A 25981-nucleotide genomic window follows, 5' to 3' on the forward strand; every position below is an offset into this window, starting at 1 on the left:
ACTGTGAGGGCAGCGTGAGATTTCTGAGGTTTAGTGCTATCTTTTGAAATTTCCCGGCCATAGCGGTGCACGCCTCATGTATTGTCTCATTTATAAGCTCCATGATATGCGCATGATGGAATGATTTGATTGATGCAGCTCGAGCGTGTCAGCTCAAGAGTGAAGATTTTCTGGTAACTGCATGCAGAGGAGCAGAGGATGATTGTAAGGCTGTTTCCATGGTGGCAATCGACGTCGAAGGACTTGCTGTGATGTCACTGGCGCAACGTGATGCGCCATATTGGAGCAGGACAACACTTACCAGTTTACATTGGAGTATGACATCTTCTTTGACCCTGTGCATTACGGCACTCTGGTTGATGGCACAGTTCTATGTGCCTATACGAGAACTGCTGAGGCGGAGGCACAACGCAAGTTGGGCATTTAGGACTGCTTACAGCACCCCTGAATTCATACATTGCAAACAACTTGATGCAGCTGACGAAGTTCTTGCACTTTTCTTGAAAGAAACTGGAACGTGTGTGAGGTATGCAGCGGTTTTAAGCTAAATGGAAATTGTGATGGCAGCTGCAGTTGAGAACTGGTAACTGACAATTAGATGTGATGTTATTTAAACTTAATGCAACACGTAGCAACCGGAAGTTAATGTACTGTGCAATTTTGTCATTGTTTGGATCTTATTGGGTTGAGAGGTCACTCACCAGCGTACCAGATGTTTTGTCAAAGTTTTGCCGTGTTTTGACTTATGCCATGCTACGGTTTTATGTATATGTATATGTTGGAGTGCTAGTATCAATTTTTATTTATGCCATGCTGAACTGGTTGCTTATGTGTTTATGTGATCTGAGTTACTGCAAGGTAACTATTTTTAGAATGCTCGTTAACTGTTAGAATGGATTGCGGTGGAGGGTGTTCTGCATGTGTTGCCTGTGTAGGTGTATTTTTGGCCAGTCTCTGGTCCTACCATAAGTTGGATTATGCAGTAGAGGGTATGAGGTCCCTGGTCCTGCTGTAAGCATTTTGATGCACCCATTGATATGTTTACTTGTGTCCTTCTTAGTTGGTAAAGTGTGTAGTTTAGAGGCACGTGTATTGCACCCTTATCTTAGTGTTACCCTTCCTAAGGGGTTAAGGGTGTAGGGGGCCAGTCTGTAAACCCAAGATTTTCACCCTTCCTAACGGGTTATGAGTGTAAGGTGCAGTGTGTAAGCCCAAGGTTTTCACTCTTCCTAAGGGGTTATGGGTGTAAGGCGCAGTAAGTAACCCCAAGGTTTTCACCCTTCCTAAGGGGATAAGGGTGTAGAGGGCAGTGTGTAAGCTCACGGTTATCACCCTTCCTAAGGGGATAAAGGTGTAGGGGCAGTGTGTTAAGCCCATAGTTTTCTGTTGTAGGGGGCACATTGTTACACCTCAATGCTCAGTGGTGTAGCAAGGTCACGTGGTACCCAGTGCAGAAACTTTCTTGTCACCCCCGGCTTGACAAAATGGCAAAAATATGTGTTTAAAACACATATTTTTGACATTTTGTCACTCCCCCTCAGTGATGACACACGGGGCGGCACGCACCCACAGCACCACCTTTCCTACGCCACTACAATGCTGTAGAGGGTGGGAGAAACCTTGGTCCTGTGTGAATGGTGTGTGGTGTCGAGTGGTATAGAGCAATTGTGTGCTTGGTTCTGCCTTGTGATTGTGTGTGGTGTAGAGTGGATCTGGGTTCCCTAGTGTAGGGTGTTGTAGACGGAAGCGAGGAGTTCCATTCCTTTATGTATGAGTAGTAAAAGTTTGTGACTTCTGATTTACTTTTCTGTTTCTTTCCTAGTATTGTATTTTTGTATTGTTTTTATAGGGGGGAGATGTGTTATGGGTTTGAATGCTTCCCATTGTCCCTTTGTTCAGAGTGTTTAGAGTGGAAGGAGTGACAGTTGAAGGAATGGACAGAGCAGCAGGGAAGCAGCTCCTGGCTGGCCTATCTGTAACCAACAACTCAGCTAATAAACCTACGTCTTTCATAACCTACGAGTATCTATCTCTTGATCACAACAATCTGGTTACAACATTTCCATCATACCCTGTTTCTATGTGACTTCAATACATTCATTAAAAGCCACCATACATAAACAAGAAAAGTCTCTTTAGTCTTATTTCCGACCATCCCACCACATGGCCTCAGTAAGGCCATACTTTTGGGTCACAATATGCACTACTCCTCTACAAATCACCGTAGGATGAGTGTTGGGTAGAAGTTATTTCTATGTGCAAGGTCCCTTCATCATTCCTTCTCTCCTTTCCTTTCACCGGTGCAGTGCTTTAATGTGACGTAAGAGCAGTATTTAGTGCTTACAATCAACATAACCCAAAATTACATTTGAATTTATGAATGTAAATCACACCAAGAACCAACTTATGAGTTGCATGGGTCAAGACTTCAAAATTTACTGGGGCAAGAATGAATGATTCCCGACTTTTCTTACACCCCTATACCATGCAATTATAAGATAAGCAGGTGGTGAATCGGGAGTAGCAAACTGGGTCGGGGGTAGGTGAGGACAGCGTCAGGGAACAGGGCAGGCACTGGGTTGGCAGAGGGGAGTGCTGCTGCTCCCCCATGCCGTATGAGGAGTTTGGGCTGAGGCCAGGCTGTGCCTGCAGCACTTGCCAAATCCAGATTATGTTTACTGGCTTGCTTTTCCTCACCTGGGACACCGCATTGCTCTGCCCATAATCCGGCTCCAAATAATCTACATTCGCTCCAAAAGTGAGTGGACTATAAAAGAAGCCAGATTCAAATAGGAAAAATGCATTTTGCATGCATTGCAATAAACAAATCAATATTCACAAGGGACTGCTTAATGCTGAGTAATTTTTCTTGGGTTCCATCTTTAGCTAAGCTTTCATCTAGAGGTAAGAGCATAATTGATGGGAGCTAAAACAGTTAAACAAAACTCAAAGGTACTAAAAGACATGAGTTAAAGAGGTTTTAAAAAGAAAAGCACATAATAGTGCTATATAAAATTCTTAACTAATGATCGCCAGAGCACAATATAAAACCATGGATTATTCACAAAGGCTTAAGGTACATTTATAACAGTGTTGAGTGTTTTTTTTGTTTCAGCACAAAACTTTAACTTTAGAGCTATTGACACTTTCTGTTTTAGACCTTGTACTATGTACGTTTAATAACATAAGTTTAAATTTAAACCTGTGATTCTTTTTTTACCTGATATCTATTAACTGGTGTTTTATGTAGAGTTTGGACAGGAGATTTTGATGTTTTATAACATTGAAAGTAGGTGATAGCCTAGAAATATAACCAAGTGCCTAATGTACAAAATTTCCATTCGCAAAAAGTGGTTCCACAATATCATTGACCTTCTGCAAGATAAAAGGAACTTTGCGAATCAGCCTATGTCAGAGGTCTTCAAACTTTTTTACTCTGAGCCCCCCCTAAGCAAAATGTTTTGAGGTCAGGCCCCCCTCCAAAACTTTATGACAAGGATTGGGGGAGTGGAAGGGACATGGCTGCGTGCAGGGAGCGGGGCTTATGATATGATTTCAGGAATACTTTTTCTATAGCTTATGAACTGCACCAAATATGAGACTTAAACAGCAAATGCATCAAACAAAAACAGATATCCCAAACAAACTGCTCCCCATAATTGGGGTGTTGTGAGCCTCTCACACTCTTTGACCCCAATGCAACTATAACTGCTGCACTAATAATAACTGCAGTCCTGGGTAGCAGGCTATCTCCTTTACCTCTTCTCCTCCATGATGGACCATCACCTCTGTCCTAATGCTTGAAAGGACAATAAGCTCTGATGCCCCTTTTTTTAAAGGTAGACAGTCATAATTGTGATGCAGTGGGCCCCCAAAATCCCTGGGCCCCAGTCCTGCTGCATCTGCTCCTTTATGATAACCAGCAGTGGCCACTTACACACTTGGCAGCAGTACCAGCTTCACTAATGAATGTCCCTTTTAAAAAAACAAAAACACTTATATTGTCCCCTTCTTTGGGGTATCTCGCTGAAGAAGGTGTCTCAGACCATTTGTAAACCTAAAAATGAGTCTGCATTCAGTGCTCCCTATTCTGGGCCTTCTCTTTGACAATATCTATGAATCTCGCTCCTTTCCTCTGTCTCCTAGACCAGTACTGTGAGGCCCCAGGGGTCGAGAGGATTAGGGCTCTGCATCTGATTGCAACCCTGCTGTCCTTCTACCTGCTATTGCTGGAGCAGAGTTTTCTGTTGAAAATCTATTGGGTTTTTAAGCTCTGGTTTGTCTATTTGTCAAGAATTAAAAATATTAATTTGTAATTACTAATTATTTGTTTTGTGTAAATGTTCTGATTAACCAATACGAACTAACAAGAGAAAACTACACGTGGGGATGCATTAATGTTGCTTGATAATAATGTGCGGGTTTAATTAAATGAATGTTGCTAGGTGCTGTTTATTTTAAAGCACAAAACGCTTTTGAATTGTCGTGTACTAATGCTTTTCTGTGTTGCAAAGGCTAGATAATTACATACACATAAGGGTATTAGTGGGGTTAACACTGTTTAATCTCTATGCTGTGGTAACGTTGTTTTTGTCTCTTTTAATTAAGATGGTACGTTTTGGCCTAGTAGAAAATGGCTGCCGTTTAAAGCCTGTATTCAGGTAGTCGAATTGTGATGAGAAGGCCTTGCTGAACATGGTCGAGAGTCATCTGACCACAGTCTTCGCCTGGTTTAAAATTTTCCGTGAGGACAGCAGCTCTGGGCGAATATCCAAGTGTCCTTGGAGGACAAGTGAGCCACAATGAACTTTGTGATTGTAGCGCTGGTTCCGAGGAAATGTGAATGCAAAAGAAACATTTGTAAAACCTGAGTTTCCTTCTTCCGTCTTTTTATTTTTGTGATTTTTCTGAGCGGAGATTTTCCAAATGTAGCGATGCTACATCCTTTCCTTCTCGCTCTGCTCAGCGGTTCAGTGGACGTTTTAAACATTTTATGTTTCTTTATTTTGTAAAATTCATTATAAATATTGTTAGCCTAGAGAGGGTCTAAGGCCACTTCTTCCCAAACCTGCGTTGGTGAGGATCGATGCTGTGAGGACGGCGACTCGGGAGACTTCTACTGAGAGACCTGTCCTGACCCATTCTGACATTTAGCTAGAATAGGTAATTATGAGAAAAATGATTTACTTTGATTGATTTTCTTTGACTAATTTTAGATAAAGTACCATAATTTTAAATACAGTGTTGGTGGTTATTTCTTGTCAATTATTGAGTACTCTATTTTGATTATTGGTGTTTAGATTACTGTTTAGATCATGACTCAGGATAACATCAAACTGATCCTATTGGCCTCAGTGTAGATATAGGGTGTTTAGGAGTTTTCTCTCCACAGGTTCAGCGTTGATAGAGTAATCGAGTATATGTTAGTGAAATGGGCCCAAGTGTATGATGAGTGTATGTGCGTGTATCTTTGAAATTACTCTATCCGTGGAAGTGGTGAGAATTTGTACACCCCAATCTGCACCAATTTCCTGGTAGCAGAGGATGGTTTTTGATGGTTATCTTGATCTGATTAGATTGCTTGTATATTGGCTTTTGATTTATTGATTATTGATTGATGTTGGTATATGTACTAATACTATATGTTGGAGTCGTCGTATTGAGTTATATGTAGTGCTTCTGGAACTTGGGAGCTAGTAGCAGTTCCGTAGTAGGGCAGAGAGAAGTATATACTGCTCTCGGGAAAGACGGGATTGTTGGTCCTGTATGTATGCAGGAAAAACGTGTGACAATTGAAGTTACGCGTCACATTGTCTGGGTTTGGAATCAGTGACATTGTCGTATGTTACTGTTAGAATATATTTCTGGTATAAAAGGAGTGCGTATGGTAGCGAAGGTTATCTGTGAAACTCTGGTCTTAAGTCCCAGGGATCCGTAAGGTTCACCGTTAAAGCTTATCGCGGGAGAAGTAATAGGTATTCTCTGAGCTTGTTTGAAGGACTGGGCAGAAGTAAGCTGCTTGGTTAACGTGTGTTATAATTCTGTAGCGGGACAGATTGTTCGCTGTTCTCGGGAAGGATTCTGTGTGTATGTACTACATTTTCTTGTATGAATGTGCGTGAATGTATGAGCATTTAGTTGATTGTAAGACTCTTTGGAGCAGTCCTAGAGGAAACAGTTAATGAATGCATGATAGAAGGGCAGAGTAGAGGGATGTGCTACTGTGTCAACGAGAGTATTAATTCCGTACTGAAACAGAAGTGAGTGAAAGACGAGATTCTTGTGAAATAGATTTTCTTTATTATTCTGTGGTTAGCGAAGCAGACAATGGAAATGTTTATATGTTGTAACTAATAGATTTTGTAGAATTTGACACGAAGTCTACTGAGAAGTTTTGTAAAGGAGGGGTAGACGAGTGACAGGAGACAGGAGTAGGAGCGACTGCAGCGACTGCTGACGTCAAACAGACCGCGCTCTGATTGGATATTGGATCAGAATAGTGTTCGCGCTGGGATTGGTGCATTGGTGTGAGCCGCGCAAGGATTGGAAGGAATACAGAGTGACGTAGACGCTCCAGGATTGGTGCGTTAGTGTGAGTCGCGCTGTTATTGGATGAAAAATCGTACTGTACAGTTGTAATACGGAAGGGATTAGAAAGTTTTGGTAAACGTTAAAATGTATTACCAAGAAGAGAAAAAGAAAAAATCTTTGTTCGGAAAAATAAAGCGATGGTTTGACAAGGATAAAGATGTTAAAACAAGATAAGGTGAATTGTTACCTCCAACGAAAACGCCTGCATCCTTCATGGCTGCGAGATATCGGTATCATACCTGTATATGGTTGGAGAATTGGGTTAGGTATACTAGGGAAGATGGTGTCCTAGCATTTCCAGAACATGGTTCATTTAATCTGGCCGTGTTGAAAAATTTACGGGAAAAGATGTTGTGTCTTGACCCGAGACCAAGGCCGACACAGTTTGAGGCTTTAGTGGAATGGGAAGAGGAAGTACATGAGCGAGAAAAGCAGAGGTCTGAAGGCAATTACAGATACATGTTTGGAAGGAGGCATGATCGTGAAACTCATCATGATCGAATGAAGAGATGGCGAGATGCTAGCATGTCAGAGGGATTATATCCTATGAGAACAGTTGACGAGAGAGAAGAAAGGAAGGGTGCGGAAAGGGTTCCTGAGGCAGAAGTGAAAAGATATGGAGTTAATGAGTATGAGGATGAGGTCTTGAATGACATGATTTACAAGAGACCACCTCCATATAGACCAGAACCAGAAGAGAGCACACCAGTTGTTTCTCCGATAAGAGATACATTGCGTATCATTGACACAGAAAATGTGACACCTGAGTTAAGAAGTGGTAATCCTTTCAGGGAGAGAGAGAATCAATGTGGTGACGAGAATACGAGAGAATTAGCCAGAACTACATCAGAACTGACTGAAAAGATTAGAGAGCTGACAAAGAATCTGGAAGCTGTTACGGTGCCTGTAACAATAGGTCCAGTTATGCCTATTTTTGATAAGCAGAGGACGAGTGAAAATGGTTTGGTGATTCCATATGTTGGGAATAAGATAACAGGTTTGGCTGGTCCCTCAGGAGACTCAGGAAGAAGGACAGAAAGTAGTGATCTGAGACAATCCAGACATGACACATGTAGTGAAGGATTAGAGGTACAGTCTAATTCGAGATTGGATGCTAGTGAAGCTAGTTGTTCAGGGATGCCAATTTTAGAACCGCAGAAGAAAGTGGTTCCAGTGAGAAAAACTACTGAAATAACAGCTGAAGATTTGAATGATTGGATGAAAGTCCTTCAAAAGAGGGATAAAGATTCACAAGCAATTGATGTGGCCAGGTTACGTGTAGAATTAGAGGAGCTTGTTGCAGGGACAGTTCCTACAGAAATTCTAAAAAATCATCATGATGGTGAGCTGTTGTTTATGTGCAAAAACATCACCTGGAGAGCAAGAAATACACATGACAGGTTAAGAGCAGTAGCGAATGAACAGGGAGTTGACATTGATAAGGTGAAAGCTCTGCAGAAGTCTTACAGGATGGATTTCACGGATAAAGACATTGAAAATCTGAATGGTGCTGGTAGAACAGGACAGATTAAGGAAATGGTTGCATTGTTGCGAAGATGGGGTGATGTAGAGAAGTGGAAGGATAGGTGGTACAAGAAAAGAGAAGAATCAGGGGACAGGACTTATTCAGCATTTCCTGTGAGAGAAAAAGAGAAAACAGTGGATGCTTATCCTATGAGAGAAATACCTGGAGGAGGATATGTACATGTTCCATGGACCAGACAGGATATTTTATCATTTACGAATGATTTCCCTCGACTGAGAGAAAAGCCCGTCGAGTGGTATAGGCAGGTAGATAGGTTTGTGAAATTGTCAAAAGTGCTGTGGATTGACCTGAATAGTCTGTTTGATATAATTGTTCCAGCAGACTTGTGGGCTGAGTGTAAAATAGTTGTAAGTTGGCCTACTGAAGAATATCCAAGAGACCAGAGAACAGGAGCACCAGATCCAGAGGTAATGAGAAAGTATGATCAGGTGATTGTATACCTGAAAAGTAAAGTACCTCCAAAAGAGACAGACTGGGTTAAAATAGATCGAACACATCAGGAAGCAAAATAATCAGTTCATGCTTTTTATGAGAGGCTGATACTGGCTTTTAAACAATTCAGCGGGGATGAGCACCTGGGTGACAAAGATTTGAGTCATTTTGTATACAGATTTGTATATGGCCTGAGACCTGAGATTAGTGAGAGAATTCGTGAGCATACAGTGGACTGGCAGAGTAAGAAAATAGATGAGATTTTGAGACATGCAAAATACTTCAGTGATGAAATTGAAGCAAAACAGAGAAAGCTGAAAGAAAAAGCAATGTGGGCACAAGTGAAAGTTGCAGAAAGACAGGAAGCACAGTTGGTGGAACAGGCGAATAATGCAGGAAATAATGCAGGGAATAGGCCCAGGTATGCAGGGAAAGGAAAGGGGAATCTTGAGGAAGCCAAAAAGAAATTCCCTTGTCACAACTGTGGCCAACTGGGACATTGGAGATCTGAATGTACCAATCCACCATTAGCGAATAATGAGGGTAAAACATTAAATCAACAGGTGCAGAACGAAGGGAATAATCAACAGCAGCAACAACAGAAGGTTGTGAGACCACCCTTGCCGCAGAATAGAGGGTCACAAAAGTACAATCAGGATTCAGGATTCTACAATGATGAGCAGGTAAACAAACAAAGGCGTTCTAACCAGGTACAACAGTACTTGTTAAAGAATGAAGGGAGTGAGTCTGAAGGTGATTATTGACGGTGCCGAAGAGAGGAGGAAGAGTGCATACTTGGTGCAACTCTAGAAATAGACCAGGCAGGACCATTTGTAGATGGGAAAATAAATGAAGAAAGTGTTACTTTTTTAGTAGACACAGGAGCGACAAGATCAACTGTCAGGTCTGCAGATATTAGAAATCTTCCTCTCTCGGATGAAGGAATCCAAGTAGTTGGTGTAGCCAATACACAAATCAAGACACGTCTTACTGAACCAGTAAGGGTACAAATAGGAAAATTTTCAGACATGCACAGATTTATTGTCTGTGACACTAGTCCAGTGAACTTGTTAGGCAGGGATCTGCTTTGTAAGATGAACTGTACAATTTTTTGTACGCCGGATGGAATAGCTTTTGAAACACCAGATGAGGATGTTTTGTACCGAATGACTCTAGGAAATAGAGAGAGTGAAATGGTTGGTGCATATGCTGTGTTTGATCCGGAGGATTTGCCTCAAGAGCTGAGAGACACAGTGAAAAGGACAGTTTGGGATTTTACTGGAGAGGATGTGGGATTGATGAATAATGTAGATCCTGTGAAAATTTCAGTGAAAGAGGGAATTACTTATCCTAACATTCCTCAGTACAAAATGACACCAGAAATAATTGAAGGAATAACTCCTATTATTGAGAAAATGATTCAGCAAGGAGTTTTGAGAGAACTACTGAGTAGCCCGTGTAACTCACCGATAATGGGGCTAAAGAAGCCTAATGGGAAGTTCAGGATTGTACAAGATTTGAGAAAAGTTAACAAAATTGTGGTGGCATGTTGTTCCATTGTGCCAAATCCGTCAGTGATTTTGTATCAGATTCCACATGATGCTGAGTGGTACACAGTGATTGATTTGTGTCATGCTTTCTCTTCAATTCTATTGCATCATGACAGCCAGACGATTTTTGCATTTAGGTTTGGCCAGCGTATTTTAGCATGGTGTCGTATCCCACAGGGGTATATAGAGAGTCCTTCGATATTCAATCAGTTATTGAAAAAATCATTGGAGAGCTTGATTATGCCTGAAAACTCAGTACTAGTGCAGTATATTGATGACCTACTTGTGGCATCAAAGACACGTGAAGCTTGTGAAGTAGATACTATAGCTTTACTGAATCATCTGGCAGATGGAGGGTTAAAAGTATCTCCAGCCAAATTGCAATTTTGCAAGAAAGAGGTGCATTATCTTGGACACAATATTGAAAAAGGTCTGAGAAAGGTGACTGATGACAGGATCAAAATCATCAGGGGAATGAAGGCCCCAACGACCCAGAGGGAAGTGAGAATGTTCCTGGGGATGGTGGGTTATTGTCGTCAGTGGATTAGTAACTTTTCTCTGATAGCAAGACCACTGATTAAGCTGACAAAAAGTGAGGTAAAAGACCCATTGGAACTAGATGGAGAACAAATGGCAGCATTTGAAGAGCTGAAGAGCAGAATGTGTGAAGCCCCTGCTTTGGGTATGCCAGACTATGAAAAGGAGTTTGAGTTGTACTGCAGTGAGAGAAATGGATGTGCACTTTCAGTGTTAATTCAGAAGCATGGACAGCTGAGGAGGCCTATTGCGTACTTCTCATCAACACTTGACCCTGTAGCTGTAGGTTTACCAGGTTGTTTGAAATCTGTGGCTGCAACATGCAGAAGCCTGGAACAGAGTGAGGGAATCATAATGGGATATCCTGTAAGGGTATTCGTACCTCATAATGTGGCAATTCTTTTGACAAGAAGCAGAACCCAGTACATGTCACATAGTCGGCTGACTAAATATGAGAAAGTCATTCTGGGAGCATCAAATGTGACTCTTGAGAGATGTGTGAATGTGAATCCAGCGACATTGTTGCCGGATATTGAAAATGTGGGTGTGAAGACAGAAGATGATCACAATTGTTTGGATGTGCTTGATTACTGTACAAAACCGAGACCAGACATAAGGGATCTTCCCTTGCTTGAGAGTGATCATGTGCTGTTTGTGGATGGATCGTGTCCGAGGAATGATGAGGGTGTGCTGAGTGCAGCATATGCAGTGTGCAAGGTTTCAGAGGTTATGGAAGCATCACCATTGAAAGGAGTGAAATCTGCACAAGTTGCTGAATTGGTGGCGTTGACAAAAGCTTGCAAAATTGGAGAGAATCTGAGAGTGACTGTAATAACTGATAGTCAGTATGGATTTGGAGTTGTGCATGATTTTGGCCAGCTTTGGCTGCAGAGAGGTTTCTTGACGTCGAGTGGGACTCCAATAAAGAATGCTGAAGTGATTGGGAAATTACTTGAGGCGATACAGCTGCCTAAAGAATTAGCAGTTGTGAAATGTGCTGCTCATGGACAAGGAGATGATTTTGTAACTGTTGGCAACAGATTTGCTAATGACATTGCACAATATTGCGCGAAAAATAATCACTCGATTAATAGGGAACGAGAAGGGGAAATGTCTTTTTGTTCTGTGATGTTTACTAATGTCCTAGAGACGTGGGATGAAGTGAAACAGTTGCAGGATGAGGCAGGAAAGGAAGAAAAGAAAGACTGGATCAAGGCAGGTTGTGCCCCAAGAGAAACAGACCATGTTTGGGTCTATAGAGATGGCAGACCAGTCATGCCTAACTCTATGCTGTCGACAATGGCAAGGATGTATCATGGCCAGGGACATTTGGGAAGGGATGCGATGATCAGGTCTTTTAAGCAGACTTGGTACAATGCAAAGTTCAGGACAATTGCAGAGAGCATCTGTCAAAGATGTTTGATTTGCCAGCAATTTAACACTGGGAAAAAGACAGTGGTGAGTCTGGGAACAATAGGCAGAGAAGGTGGTCCTTTCACGAGAATGCAGATTGATTTCATTGAAATGCCCCAAGTGAACAGACTGAGGTATGTTCTAGTGGTAGTCTGCTTGTTCTCAAGATGGGTGGAGGCTTATCCGACGAGGAGAAATGATGGAGTAACAGTGGCAAAGTTACTGTTAAGAGAGTTGATTCCTAGGTACGGGTTTCCAGTAACGATTGAGTCTGATAGAGGTGGACACTTCTATAATGAACTCATGAGTTTGATTTGTGAAGCATTGAGCATACAGCAGAAGCTACATTGTGCATACAGGCCAGAGGCTTCTGGCGTGGTGGAGCAGATGAATGGCACGATCAAGAACAGGATTGGTAAGATGTGTTTAGGCACTGGAATGAAATGGCCTGATGTCTTGCCTCTAGTGCTAATGACTATTAGATCTACTCCAGATAGAACTACTGGTTTAAGTCCACATGAGATTTTGATGGGACATGCAATGCGTCATGCATTTGTACCTGTCAATAAGTTGATGACAATAACTGATGACATGATTTTGGATTACTGTAAAGGCCTGGCTGACGCAGTTCATTCTGTGTTTCACCAGGTTGGAGAAGACGCTACCACACTTGAGAAGAAGCAAGCTCATGATCTGAGTCCAGGGGACTGGGTGAGGATCAAAGTACACAGAAGAAGAAATTGCTTGGTTCCAAGGTGGGGAAGGCCGAGACAAGTCATTCTGACTACAACAACTGCAGTGAAGTGTGCTGGTGTGAAAAACTGGGTACATGCAAGTCATACTCTGAGAGTTCCAAACCCAAAGGATGGGACTGGTAAGGAGTATTTTGAAGAGTCAGATTCCAGTGATGATGAAGACACAGAACCAGTGAGAAAGAATCAAAGTTCAGGAAAAGAAGCAAGAAAGGCTTCAAGAGAACCATTGAGAGTCTCAGAAAGGAGATCAGATTCTGTAAGAGAGCCTGAAGTTCCAAAAAGCAGTGGAGGAAAAAGAAGAGAAAAGAGCAATTCCACAGAGACTACTCCTGAATCAGAAGAGGAGATTGAAGAACCACTTGAGATTATACCTGAAGAAGCAGGGTCAGAAGAAGATAGAGAGGGACAGATTGCGGAAGACCCCCGAGGAGGTGTAGGGAACATTCTTGACAAGCTAGGTGAAGGGACAAGTAGACAGCAAGAAGATTGCGTGTTGGAGATGCTAGGAGGGACAGAAATAGGGAAGTCTCAAATAGTGGTGAAAAAGACTGTGGAGCGAAAGAAAACTGCTGAAGAACAAGAGGCATTTGAAACAGAATCGGATGAAAGTGAGAATGAGAAATCAGAGGGTCGAGTTCTGAGAAAGAGAACTTGGATTGGAGAAAGAAATAATAAAGAAATAAGGCCGAAAAAGGTTATAAGAGGAGATCTTTGGCCTTACAATAGAATAAAGAAGCTGAGATACAGACTGATACGAGCAAATACCTCGAAAGCTGAACAAGTGAATGAGGTGTCGAGTCAGAATCCAGCAAAAGGTGAAAAGAGAAAAGAGTCAAAAGAACCAGAGGAGATCAAGAGGATAAGAAAACCTAACCAGAAGTATAGGTCGCCGGAATGGACGTACGTGGCACTGTCTGAAGGTGAAGAGGCAGAAAGTCAAGGAAATCCAGAGGACACCGTACGAGAAGTGGTTGAGGAAGATACAGGTGAAATCCTGAAAGTAATCTTGACTGACATTGGAGAAAAGTCGGATACTGAGGATATTGTTGGAGATCTAATACAATTTGATGTTGAAGAAGATGAAGTAAAGAGTGATGAGTATCCAAACTGAGTGAACAGAAGAAATCACTTGGAGAAAGTGAAAAGAAGAGAAACTGAAATTAGTTGTTTGAAGTAATCCAGAGTTCTAGAAACTCAAGTAGTGGAGTAGTAGAGGCTAAGTCAAAAGACACGGTCAAAGTAGTAAAATGGCTAACATGGAGAATAACCAAAGTAGATGTGCCTTCTTAAGAAGATGGTGTAAAATGTGCTGCTGCTGTACTGGATTATTAATGCTACTATGGGGTGTTTTAGCTTTATTAGTTACTTTTAGAGTTACAATAGGTACATTTGAGATGCATACAGAGAATGTGACTAATGTAGAGAAGAGTTCACAAAAAGTAGTTCCAACTAGAATTAGTAATACTTACATACATAAAGATAGGTCAATTAATGATTTTTCTAGTAATGTTTTTTCAAAGCTGTTATACGAATATGTGAAGACAATGGAAGTTAGTGATTGCTACGTATGTATGCAGTTACCTGCATCCGTTTCAGAGGGTGTTACTTATCACCATTTAACAGCTACGTATGGAATTTCTTGTAGTGTGTTGAGTAGTGTTTTTTATTTGTTAGAGAAAATAGATTATGAGATGTCTAACAAAGATAACATTTTTGGGCAATTGCCAATGAACAAAAAGCTGAAGCCAGCTAAAGAAGCTAACATTTTTGGTGAGATTTTTATTGAAAAAGAATAATTAACATTAGATTACATTTTTAAGAACAATTTAACTTGCAGTCTGAAAGAAGAGGAGAAAGCTTTCCTAAATATGGTGGAGGAAAGGAGAATGAGCATGCATGAAAAGGCAGGGAAATATAAAATGAGTGAGACAATTTGGGACATTGAGATGGGAAAAGAATTGAGAAATGGGGCTAGTCCAACTTTAGCTCTAGATGCACCACAGAAGGGTAAGCTGTGCATTACAAGAAGGAAATCCCAATATGATACATATTTTGTTGGGACTAGTGAGTGTCATGATACATACTTCATTGCAACAGGATGGGGTTTCAAGGGAGGAGAAGATCCAATTTTCCCAGGAGTGTATTATGTTTGTGGGAACAAGGCTTATTACAGGTTGCCTGACCATTGGTATGGCACGTGTTATGTGGGCCTGGTCTTTCCAAAGATCTTTCATATAGATAGAATAGAAGATGTAGAACATATTAATTTACTAACGCGTTTTAAAAGAGAAACTTGGTCAGAGATAGTGGGTGACATTTTTGGAGCTTTAATTCCTGCAGTGGGAATTTCTTTGAATGCTTATGGAATTCGAAAATTGTCAACAGTGGTGGATCGCTTATCGACAAATACCGCTGGAGGGTTTCTTTTGGTGAATACGGAATTGATTGCCGTACGTGCCATGTCTATGCAAAATCGACTTGCCCTTGATATTTTATTGGCCAAAGAGGGTGGAGTCTGTGGAATGCTGAAAGTTCAACATTGTTGCACTTACATTCCTGACGAAAGCAAAGACCTGAAGGTCTATATCAAAAATATTACTGATTTGCATGAAGAATTAGTACCACTGGAAGCTGAGAGTATTTGGACTAAAATAGCTAATAAAATAGTTGCTGTTAAGAATTTTATTGCAAAAATAGGTAGTACTATTATAGGTAAAATATTGTTTCCTTTGACTTGTATAATTATTGCTTTATTGATATTAAGATTGGTGTGTTTGTGTTGTAAAAACAGGGGAGGGAAAAAGAAATTAATCAAAAGAAATATTGAAAAGAGAAATAAAAGGTCAAAAAGAGAACCACAAGAAATAGAATTAGAAGAATTGAGGGAGAGTGTTTACTTGGAAACAAAGAGGGATGATGAAAGGGAGTCTGGTGTGTAGTGTTGTGTAAGGAGAAAAAGACATTTCCAGTTTCTCCTAAAATGGGACTAAATTTTACTAAATTTTTTTTTTTTGGGTTGTTTATTTGGTGATAATATCACCAAAGGGGGGATTGCTGGAGCAGAGTTTTCTGTTGAAAATCTATTGGGTTTTTAAGCTCTGGTTTGTCTATTTGTCAAGAATTAAAAATATTAATTTGTAATTACTAATTATTTGTTTTGTGTAAATGTTCTGATTAACCAATACGAACTAACAAGAGAAAACTACATGTGGGGATGCATTAATGTTGCTTGATAATAATGTGCGGGTTTAATTAAATGAATGTTGCTAGGTGCTGTTTATTTTAAAGCACAAAACGCTTTTGAATTGTCGTGTACTAATGCTTTTCTGTGTTGCAAAGGCTAGATAATTACATACACATAAGGGTATTAGTGGGGTTAACACTGTTTAATCACTATGCTGTGGTAACGTTGTTTTTGTCTCTTTTAATTAAGATGGTACGTTTTGGCCTAGTAGAAAATGGCTGCCGTTTAAAGCCTGTATTCAGGTAGTCGAATTGTGATGAGAAGGCCTTGCTGAACATGTTCGAGAGTCATCTGACCACAGTCTTCGCCTGGTTTAAAATTTTCCGTGAGGACTGCAGCTCTGGGCGAATATCCAAGTGTCCTTGGAGGACAAGTGAGCCACAATGAACTTTGTGATTGAAGCGCTTGTTCCGAGGAAATGTGAATGCAAAAGAAACATTTGTAAAACCTGAGTTTCCTTCTTCCGTCTTTTTATTTTTGTGATTTTTCTGAGCGGAGATTTTCCAAATGTAGCGATGCTACATCCTTTCCTTCTCGCTCTGCTCAGCGGTTCAGCGGACGTTTTAAACATTTTATGTTTCTTTATTTTGTAAAATTCATTATAAATATTGTTAGCCTAGAGAGGGTCTAAGGCCACTTCTTCCCAAACCTGCGTTGGTGAGGATCGATGCTGTGAGGACGGCGACTCGGGAGACTTCTACTGAGAGACCTGTCCTGACCCATTCTGACATTTAGCTAGAATAGGTAATTATGAGAAAAATGATTTACTTTGATTGATTTTCTTTGACTAATTTTAGATAAAGTACCATAATTTTAAATACAGTGTTGGTGGTTATTTCTTGTCAATTATTGAGTACTCTATTTTGATTATTGGTGTTTAGATTACTGTTTAGATCATGACTCAGGATAACATCAAACTGATCCTATTGGCCTCAGTGTAGATATAGGGTGTTTAGGAGTTTTCTCTCCACAGGTTCAGCGTTGATAGAGTAATCGAGTATATGTTAGTGAAATGGGCCCAAGTGTATGATGAGTGTATGTGCGTGTATCTGTGAAATTACTCTATCCGTGGAAGTGGTGAGAATTTGTACACCCCAATCTGCACCACTACCCCATGGACTCAGCTTTCACAAAAAAAACTGCCCCTGAATGGTTAATACTGACTTTGAGATGCCTCTGCCTGAAATTGAAGTGCGGGTGGTAGTGCAGAAAGTTAAAAAAGAAACCATGGAATTGAGTTTCTGCAGCAGCGTTTTCCACATAATTATCAGTGTATTACATTTGCTATATAATCTGCAGATTTCAACAAAAAAAACGGAACAAAAGTTACTTAAAGCATGACAAAGTGTTCCGGAGCAGTGGAAGGCCCTTTGCAAAGATTGACTGGTAATCTTGTGGTTGCTTGCTGCTGTATTTGGGTGCTACACTGGTACTAATGAGGTGAAATATTTCCCCTGACAGTGTTACCGTGAGTAACAATGACAAAATAATGAAGTAATGCTAACCACAAAATGTGGCACATTGTGCCGCATAACTTACCTTTTCTTGCTGCATAATTTAATCAAACCTGCCGCATAATCTTGTCCTCTTCTGCTGAATAATTCCAGTGGATCTGCTTAAAGCTTTATGGTGGCAAAGATCTATTCTTTTTAAGATTTAATGTAAAGGAGTTATCAGCTGGGATCTTGATTAGTGGAGACACTTACAAAAATGTCTGCATTTGATACAGTTTGATTACTTATTACTAAAAAGTATGTTTTGTAAGAACTTGCTTTATCTCAATCACTGTATCATGTTGCCGCTGCCTAGCTTAGAGTATGTAAACACCGTTTTAAAATAATGACTTGCATATTCACAGTGCTTTCTGCCACAGGCTGGGACCTCATTGCACTATTCAGGGCCATTGGAATTATGCGGCAGGAGAAGACCAAATTATGCAGCATGGTTGACTAAATTCTGCAGCAAGCAAAGGCAAATTATGCTGCATATTTTGTGATAGCATTACTGCACTATTTTGCTATTTTTACACTTGTTAACATTGTCCTGCCCTTTATTGCCCCTCATAAGTACCACATTAACACCCACATATAGCAGTGAGCAACAGAAAGGTGACCAGTCAACATTTAGAAAGGGCCTTCCACTGTGAGGTAACATGTGTTGCTGCATTTTTCAATCTGCAAATTATACAGCAGATGATGGATTGTGTGGCAAATGCGGGAAAACCATAACTATGCGCTGTGAGTGCAGGGTGAGAATGAGGCGTGAGTTGTCTGAATGCATGGTGAATTCCCAGACACTTTAAGTTAATCAGCATGTTATTGACGGGCATAGGGTTTCAGATATAAGTTAAACTATTGCTACTATGGAATTAAATCAGGGAATCGAGGGTGAAGGAAATAAATAGTGTGCTGATCCTGCAACAAACTTCCAGTCTTATGATTAGGGTTGCCAGCTCATTATTTTGATGTTGCAGACGGTACAAAAATAAACAGTCACCTAAAGCCCTATTTTCAGCACTTATCTGTGCATACTTCGAAAAGCAAATATAAAGCACTTTTAAATGTGTTCTAGGGCTGCCTGAATGTTTCATGACTGAAAATAAAAGGAACAGACAGAAAGTCAAATTACAAATGAATACATACTTTTTTATGTAAGACCCTATTTAGTGTCAAAGCAAGGTCTTTGCAGGCTCTTTAAACATACATGGCTGGCCTTTTTTCTATTGCCAACCCTTTTTTATATTCATTTTCATGAAATGCATTTTCACACTACAGCAGTATATGTAAAATACAAATGTAAGGACGAATAGGCAGAGTCAAGGCCCAGGGGGTCCTGGAAAAAGAAGAAAAAAAACAGCCTCCATAACCAGTTTCCAAAGGTATGCAAATGGTCTTTAAAGACCTGTGAAAAACCGGGGCCTGCTGGAGTCTTAATAAGACTCCAGACACTGCCCAGCCGAGCCCCAAGCAGCACACTCACTGACCTCTGGCCCCACGACACTATGAGGGCTTCGGAGTAAATGAAGACAGCCTGGAAATGCAGCAAATAAACATCGCTGCACTTCCAGGCGTCTTCATTTACATGTCTTTGCAGAGGCCTTCGCGCCCCCTTGGGAACCCATCCACGCCCCCCCAGGGGGGCGCGCCCCACAGTTTGAAGAACTGTGGCCTATGTCCTAATGGGTTCCTGAACAAAATTCTGAATCGTAGTGGCTCGCAATTCGCCCTACCTCATCAATATTTATAATGTAGCTCGTGAAATATGACTCACTGCAATTCAATGCCATCACAGGAACGTTGGTCCACTGGAGTGAGCATACCACTATGTTTGTGATCGCATTTTAAATAGAGCCAACTTTTTTTCTGTAACCTGTTTTTCTTAAAGGAAACGGGGCTGCATTTAAAAAAAGATTTTTTGTGTGATTGTTTGCAAGTTGGGTGAGATCATGTGGGCCACCAATGTCTATTACCCAACAAACTTTTTTTTTTTTAACAAAGTTTATTGATTTTTAATACAGCAGAACATTTAGATTCGACACACGTGGATACAAATAAGGTACAGCATATGACAATTGTGTACAGCGTCATGTGGTTAGTACCTGGATAGAAGATGTTACACAATAGACTCTACTCCAGCTGTCCCAACCATTTTCCCCATATCCGATCATGCTTTGAGGGGCACCCTCTGGCTTCATACTCAATTTGCGCCAATCCACCCTCTCCCCACCACAACAGCGTAGGAGAAGCAGGATTTTTCAATTGGACTGCTATGTTGCACTTAGCCACCATTATGGCCATTCCCAAGAAAGCGCTGTCTGCCCTGGAACCTCAGGACCCCTCCAGGACTACCAACAGCAAAGACGAGAGCCGCAACTCCCAACGCAGAACATCTGTCAGCTCCCTCACGACAGTGGTCCAAAATTTCTGTATAACCTGGCATAACCATACCATGTTATAAAGGTCAGCTGGGGTGTGAGGGCAGCAAGGACATACAGGATCTGGATGAAGGCTTGCTCAATGTGACCTGGTTTAAATGAGGTGGGCACCGTAGAGGTAATAGGCACAGCCTGGAGGAAATCGTTATCACCTGTGGTGTCATATTAGCATCGCTCCAGATGTCATCTTCGGGGGGGGGACCAACCATCTCTCCCAATGCATTGTGAAGTGGTCTATTGTTTCAGAGGAATTAATGGCTAGAGTATGGTAAATCTGAGAAATGCCTCCCCTGCCCAATGCCCCATGAGGACTTTAGCCTCCAAATGTTTGAAATTAGGGGAATGGACGTCGAGTGGTATGTGGGTGTGGAGCACGTGCCACAGCTGGAGATATTTGTAAAATTGTGAGGAGGTGAGTGCGTAGGTGACTAGGGAAGGAACGCAGGTGAGCCCCAGACCATACAACATCCAGTTGTGTTATGCCAATAAGTTCCGATTCCCTAAATCCCTCCAGTGCCACCACTTCCCACAGCCATGTGCTGTGCCATAAGTAGTTTGAAGCATGAGCTTGGTGTCACAGTTAGTATGGCAGAGCACAGCTCTACAGGCAAGGAAAACCACCCGGGTAACTCCAGGAATAGTGATAGGGATCAGGGAGCCATACAATATGGCCATAATCCGAGAAAACCCCAGGGATACCAGCTCTACCTACTCCACGATATACTGTACGCACGCACTTTACACAGAAGTTTTTCAAGAATGGTGTCTCATTAAGGGAAGGAGTGTATGCCCACCATGTTTTTTCAGCTCTACTTGGTAGGCAGGGTCCGACCAACCTCCAGTTAGTCAATCGTTCACCACCAGTACTTGCTAGAGTAGGTAGTAGATGTTAAGGTTAGCCTTCCCCAGACCGCCATCATACAGAATGTGCTGGCCAATTGTCGGCTGGAATTGTGCCAGAGCAACAATGTTGCTGACTTATCCAGTTCACGGAACCATCAATAAGACAGGTGTATTGGAATATTTTGCAAAACATAGAGGAACCTCGGCAGCACCATTTTTTTTTAGAGAACAAGTCCAGTTGCTGACGTACATATCCCTGGGCGACCAGGCAAGGTGCTCTTTCAAGCAAAGGTCGCAAGTCTCCAGTTAGGTGTTGGGAGCCAGCATTCTCTAGCTCCCTAATGAGACCCTTGGGATAGCTCCTAATAGTAGCCTTGTTGGCTGCCCATAAGGTGCCAGCGAAGCGGACTGACCCCTAGTTGGTTTGAAAATAGGCTTTCAGTTCACCTTCTAGCGTCGGCCTCTAGGACTCATCTTGTTGGTATCAGACATTGTGATGCCACATGGGGTGTGGGTCGGCTTTGGGGGATCCAAGGCAGAGGAGAAGAAGAGAGTAGTTTGAGATTCCACATAGAAGAATCTGAACCTGTGTTACCGCACGACAGTCACAGCTTGCAGAAAAACAAGATCAATACGTGAGTGGGTGTGGTGTGCTGCAGATGGGTGTGTGTATTAGTGATGTCAAGGTTCCATGCTCTGCAGGCATCACAAAGACTGAGAGCAAAGATCCAATCCGAGAGGCGATGAGCTGCAGCCCGGCGGGGGGCAGATGAAGCACCTGTGCCATCCATGTCTGGGACAGGAACCACATTGAAAACGCCCCAACCACTGTAAGTCCCCGAGGGAGACCCTATGGCAGCCCAGGAGGGTATAAAGGGACGATGGAAGAGCATAAACACAAGGGGCCCGATTCACAGAACAAACTTAAGACAAAATCCTAAACTTACTACCATTTTGGTATTCACAGAATGCACTTACTATTTCTGGTATTCACAGAATGCACTTACTACTTCTGGCATTCACAGAATTAACTTACTACTTTTGCTATTCACAGAATGGATTTATGACTACTAACTTTACGTCCGCACTCGGGCCGGAATTTCCACCTCCGAAGCGGAAGTTCCGCACCCGGAGCGGGAAGTCCGCTTGCGGGCCGGAAGTTCCGATTTCGGGTCGAAAACGCCACTATCGGGCCGGAAACTCCGCTCTCGGGCCGGAAGCTCAGATTTGGGGTCAGACTACATTAACTGTGGCCATTGATCATTTGAGCCAAGGGTAAACACCTGTCCAAGTCCCTACCATCCCCCACCATGCATCAGCTGACACACTCTAGCCAATCCTAGCTCTGCAGCATGTATAACTGCAGAGCAGACACACACAAACCCTTTCAACATGTCACTGAATGTGCTTGTTGCACTGCCCCTTGCCATGTGGCAAAACTACTTGAGGAGGAGGAGGAGAGCAGAGAGGATCTTCAGACAGAGGATCAACCTATTTGGAATTTCCAGCCAAGATGTAAGAGCCAGGTACCGTTTCCCTCCAGAAGTCATCTTGGATATGGTATGTGATTGGGAGCAGGAACTTGACTGTGTGACCTGCTGCTCACATGCAATCCCAGCATATCTCAAGATCCTTTCTGCGCTCCATTTCTTTGCTACTGGGTCTTTCCAAAGCGTCTCCAGTGACCATGTGGGCATATCCCAGGCATCAGGTACTGAGATGCATTACTGCAAGATCCCACAACCACATACAAATGCCACGTACACTGGCCCTGAGACAAAGGGCAGCACGAGATTTCTATCTCATTGCACGATTCCCACGTGTGCTGGGTGCAATTGATTGTACCCATGTGGCCCTTCAGCCACCCCGCCACATTGCACACATCTTCTGCAACAGACACCGATGGCATTCCATCAACGTGCAAGCTGTCTGTGATGCCAGTGGGAGGTTCATTAATATGCATGCGGTGTTCCCAGGCAGTACCCATGACAGCTTCATATTCCGCATGTCACCTCTTGCCCGGAGGATGGCTGCGGGAGAATTTGGCAAAATGTGTTGTTGAAATGTCTGAATGCCACCCAACATTAACCATTGTACAGTAAGAATCATAAAGCTACATACATGGCCCAACAGATACTGCATGTAATACAGTATAGATCATGTCCTGTGCAATTCAAAGAGGGAAATGTAACCAACTGCCCTTTCTCCACTCCTCAGGTGACGCTGGGTATGCACTCACCCCACATCTCCTCACCCCTAACAGGCGTGCAAACACTGTACCACAGCATAGGTACAATAGGGCACACATATGGACTTGAGCCATCATAGAGCGCAAAAATGGTCTGTTGAAGTCGCGATTCAGATGTCTCGACCGTACAGGGGGTGTGCTGCTGTCATCCCCAGAAGTCGTGTGCAAGATCATATTAGCCTGTTGTGTTTTGCACAACATTGCCTTAACGCATGGCTTACACATACCGCTGGAACCTCGGCTAGCTCTGAATCTGGGAAACCGGGCCATTGCACATAACCGAGGTCAGGGCATGCAAGTCCGTGAGCAGCTCGTTGCCATGTTTTTCACATGAGCAACCTATAGTGGAATGGACAAAATGTGGTTTGCTGTCTGTTGCCAATGATGAAACTTGGATATACACGACTGTGTCAATAAATTCCTTCCTGAGACAACTTTGCAAGCCACACTAACTGCATGTAAATCACAGCTGTTGACAGTAGTCAAAAGGTTGAGCGTGCTTCAGCTCATGTGCCCATGTCAGCGATCAGTGTAGTGGATGTCCCTAAAGAATCTATTGACGCAGATGGAAAATGATACATGTTCTGAGAGACCTAGCCGGACCTCATGAGGATGGGTCACTTAATCAGAAAAGGCCATAATCATAGCGTTGTCGGGCCTGTGCCCTCAACAGATGTGACTCCCCCACAAATGATGTGCCCACAACTTGAGTGATGTCATGGGTGAATCAGACACCATGTGTCTGTGATATATCCACACTGCTCCACCCCAATGTTACGTAACACATCACACAACTCTGGTAATGAGCACCCAATATGGACTACATGTACCATAATGCAAAGTAGGAGAAACTGAAACCGGGGTTTGATATTGTGTCAGCCCCCCCCCCCCCACCCCATCTGTGCAGAAATGTCATTAAATGTTCTCTTCCCCCTTTTGTTACATATTTATAATTCTCACATGCACTGTCATTTTATTTTTATCCACAACAGAACAGCAGGATGGCAGTGGATTTGATTCCTGATTGTGGATGGATCAGGATGAATACAAAATGGCTGCCAACTATTTCCTGTGATGTATTTCCTGCCTCCCACTCCCTGTAAAACATATCCTGTATGAAATAATGTGTGTCCGGGTCATTTTCGGAGTTTACGGCCCAAAAGCGGAAGTCCCGATCACGGAGCGTAATGCGCATGTGCAGACCCTCCGCTCCGGAACCGGAAACTGCGCTTACGGACCGTAAACTCCGAAAATCACTTTGAACACATTATTTCATACAGGAAATGTTTTACAGGAAGTGGGAGGCAGGAAATACATCACAGGAAATAGTTGGCGCCATTTTGTGTTCATTCTGAGTCAACCTCTATCAGAGATCAGATCCTCTGACATCCTGCTGCTCTCATCATTCTTATTTTCCCCATAATGGCTGAGGGTTACGAAGAGAAGGCACCCCCTTTCACTGAAAGGGAGTTACACATCTTGGCTGAGGGGGTGCTGGACAAATATACTCGGCTATATGGGGACCCTGAATACCAGCTGAGCAATGCAGCCCGGGCCAGGCTGTGGGCCAACATCGGTGAGCGCTGCAGTGCAGTGGGAGTCCACACCAGGAGTGCGAGGGCATGCCGCAAGCGTTGGGAGGACCTAAAACGGTGGTCCTGGCACAAGACTGAGGAGCTGGTGGGCCAGTCTTCCCAGCACCATGTGCATCGTCCTCGCCTTTCCCCACTGTACAGGAGGGTCCTGCGCGCAGCTTGGCCGACCCTCCATGCTCAGCTGGACGAGCATGAGCAGCAGGGACATGGTAAGTGCATCATATGCAAAATGTGTCTGGGAGTATGATGTGAGTGAAACAGTGCTGTACCATTGTGTGTCCCATGCCTCCATTCACAGATTCCATGTCCATGCAGCAGTCACCAAGATTAAAAAGGCACACTGTGACATATGGACTGTACAGGGCAGAGTGCATTTTGGGAGTTGTCGTTTCATCATGACAACTGGCTAAATGAGCCACAATTGTGCATTCATACTGAAATCTGCTCTTCCCGCACCACTACAATTGGAACTAGGAAATCATAACTGATGTGTGCATTGGATGAGCAATGGTACAGACACTGTCCAGTGTGCGCATGGCAGGCCAAAGGGTATTGGATGCTGTGACTTGCATTGCATTTGTAGAGTTTGGGTTCCAATTGAGACAAGTCATCATGTGTCATGGAGTCAAGACAGACTTTGACATCCTTGCATCACTCTTAAGCGCTTCTAAATTTACAAGGTGTGTCCACTGACAGACGTCTCACCCTCAGTGGCCTGTATGACATTTCACATGTACAGGTAGCTGTCACAACATTCCCCCACTGTTCAGCGGTGTACTGCACTACCTTAGCAGTCACCAAAGCCAATATGTGCCACTGGATTGTCAGATCATGTGTGGGGACAGCAAAAGGCTAGACTCACAATGTAGCAAAAGAAATAGCCCAGACCCTCTGTGGATGTGTGACCCACATTCGCCACTTGTCTTGTCCCATACAATGCTACAAAGCAGATGACACTTGTCCAGACGTTAAATAGCTGCGACTCCCTATCAATGGCCAAAATCCAAGAAATCAGGGCTCTTCATATTCTCCATTGGTGGACTGCTTTTGGAACCTGCACATGTAGCAGTGGCAGGACACACAGATCACCAGAATGCCAGGTTGAGGGTTGGGCAATACAGTTGTGTAAGCCACAAACATCCACGTGAGATGTCCATGTCAGACTCAATCCAGTAAATGACAGTGAACAGACACGTAATGTGAGCTCATAGACACTGACAAATGTAGAGTGTGATCAGAGGAAAATAAAGTCTGACCTTGGCTCATCTATGTATGTGTCTCGTCCTGCATGAC

Source organism: Triturus cristatus, chromosome 2_1, assembly GCF_964204655.1.
Source record: "Triturus cristatus chromosome 2_1, aTriCri1.1, whole genome shotgun sequence".
In the NCBI taxonomy this organism is placed as follows: Eukaryota; Metazoa; Chordata; class Amphibia; order Caudata; family Salamandridae; genus Triturus; species Triturus cristatus.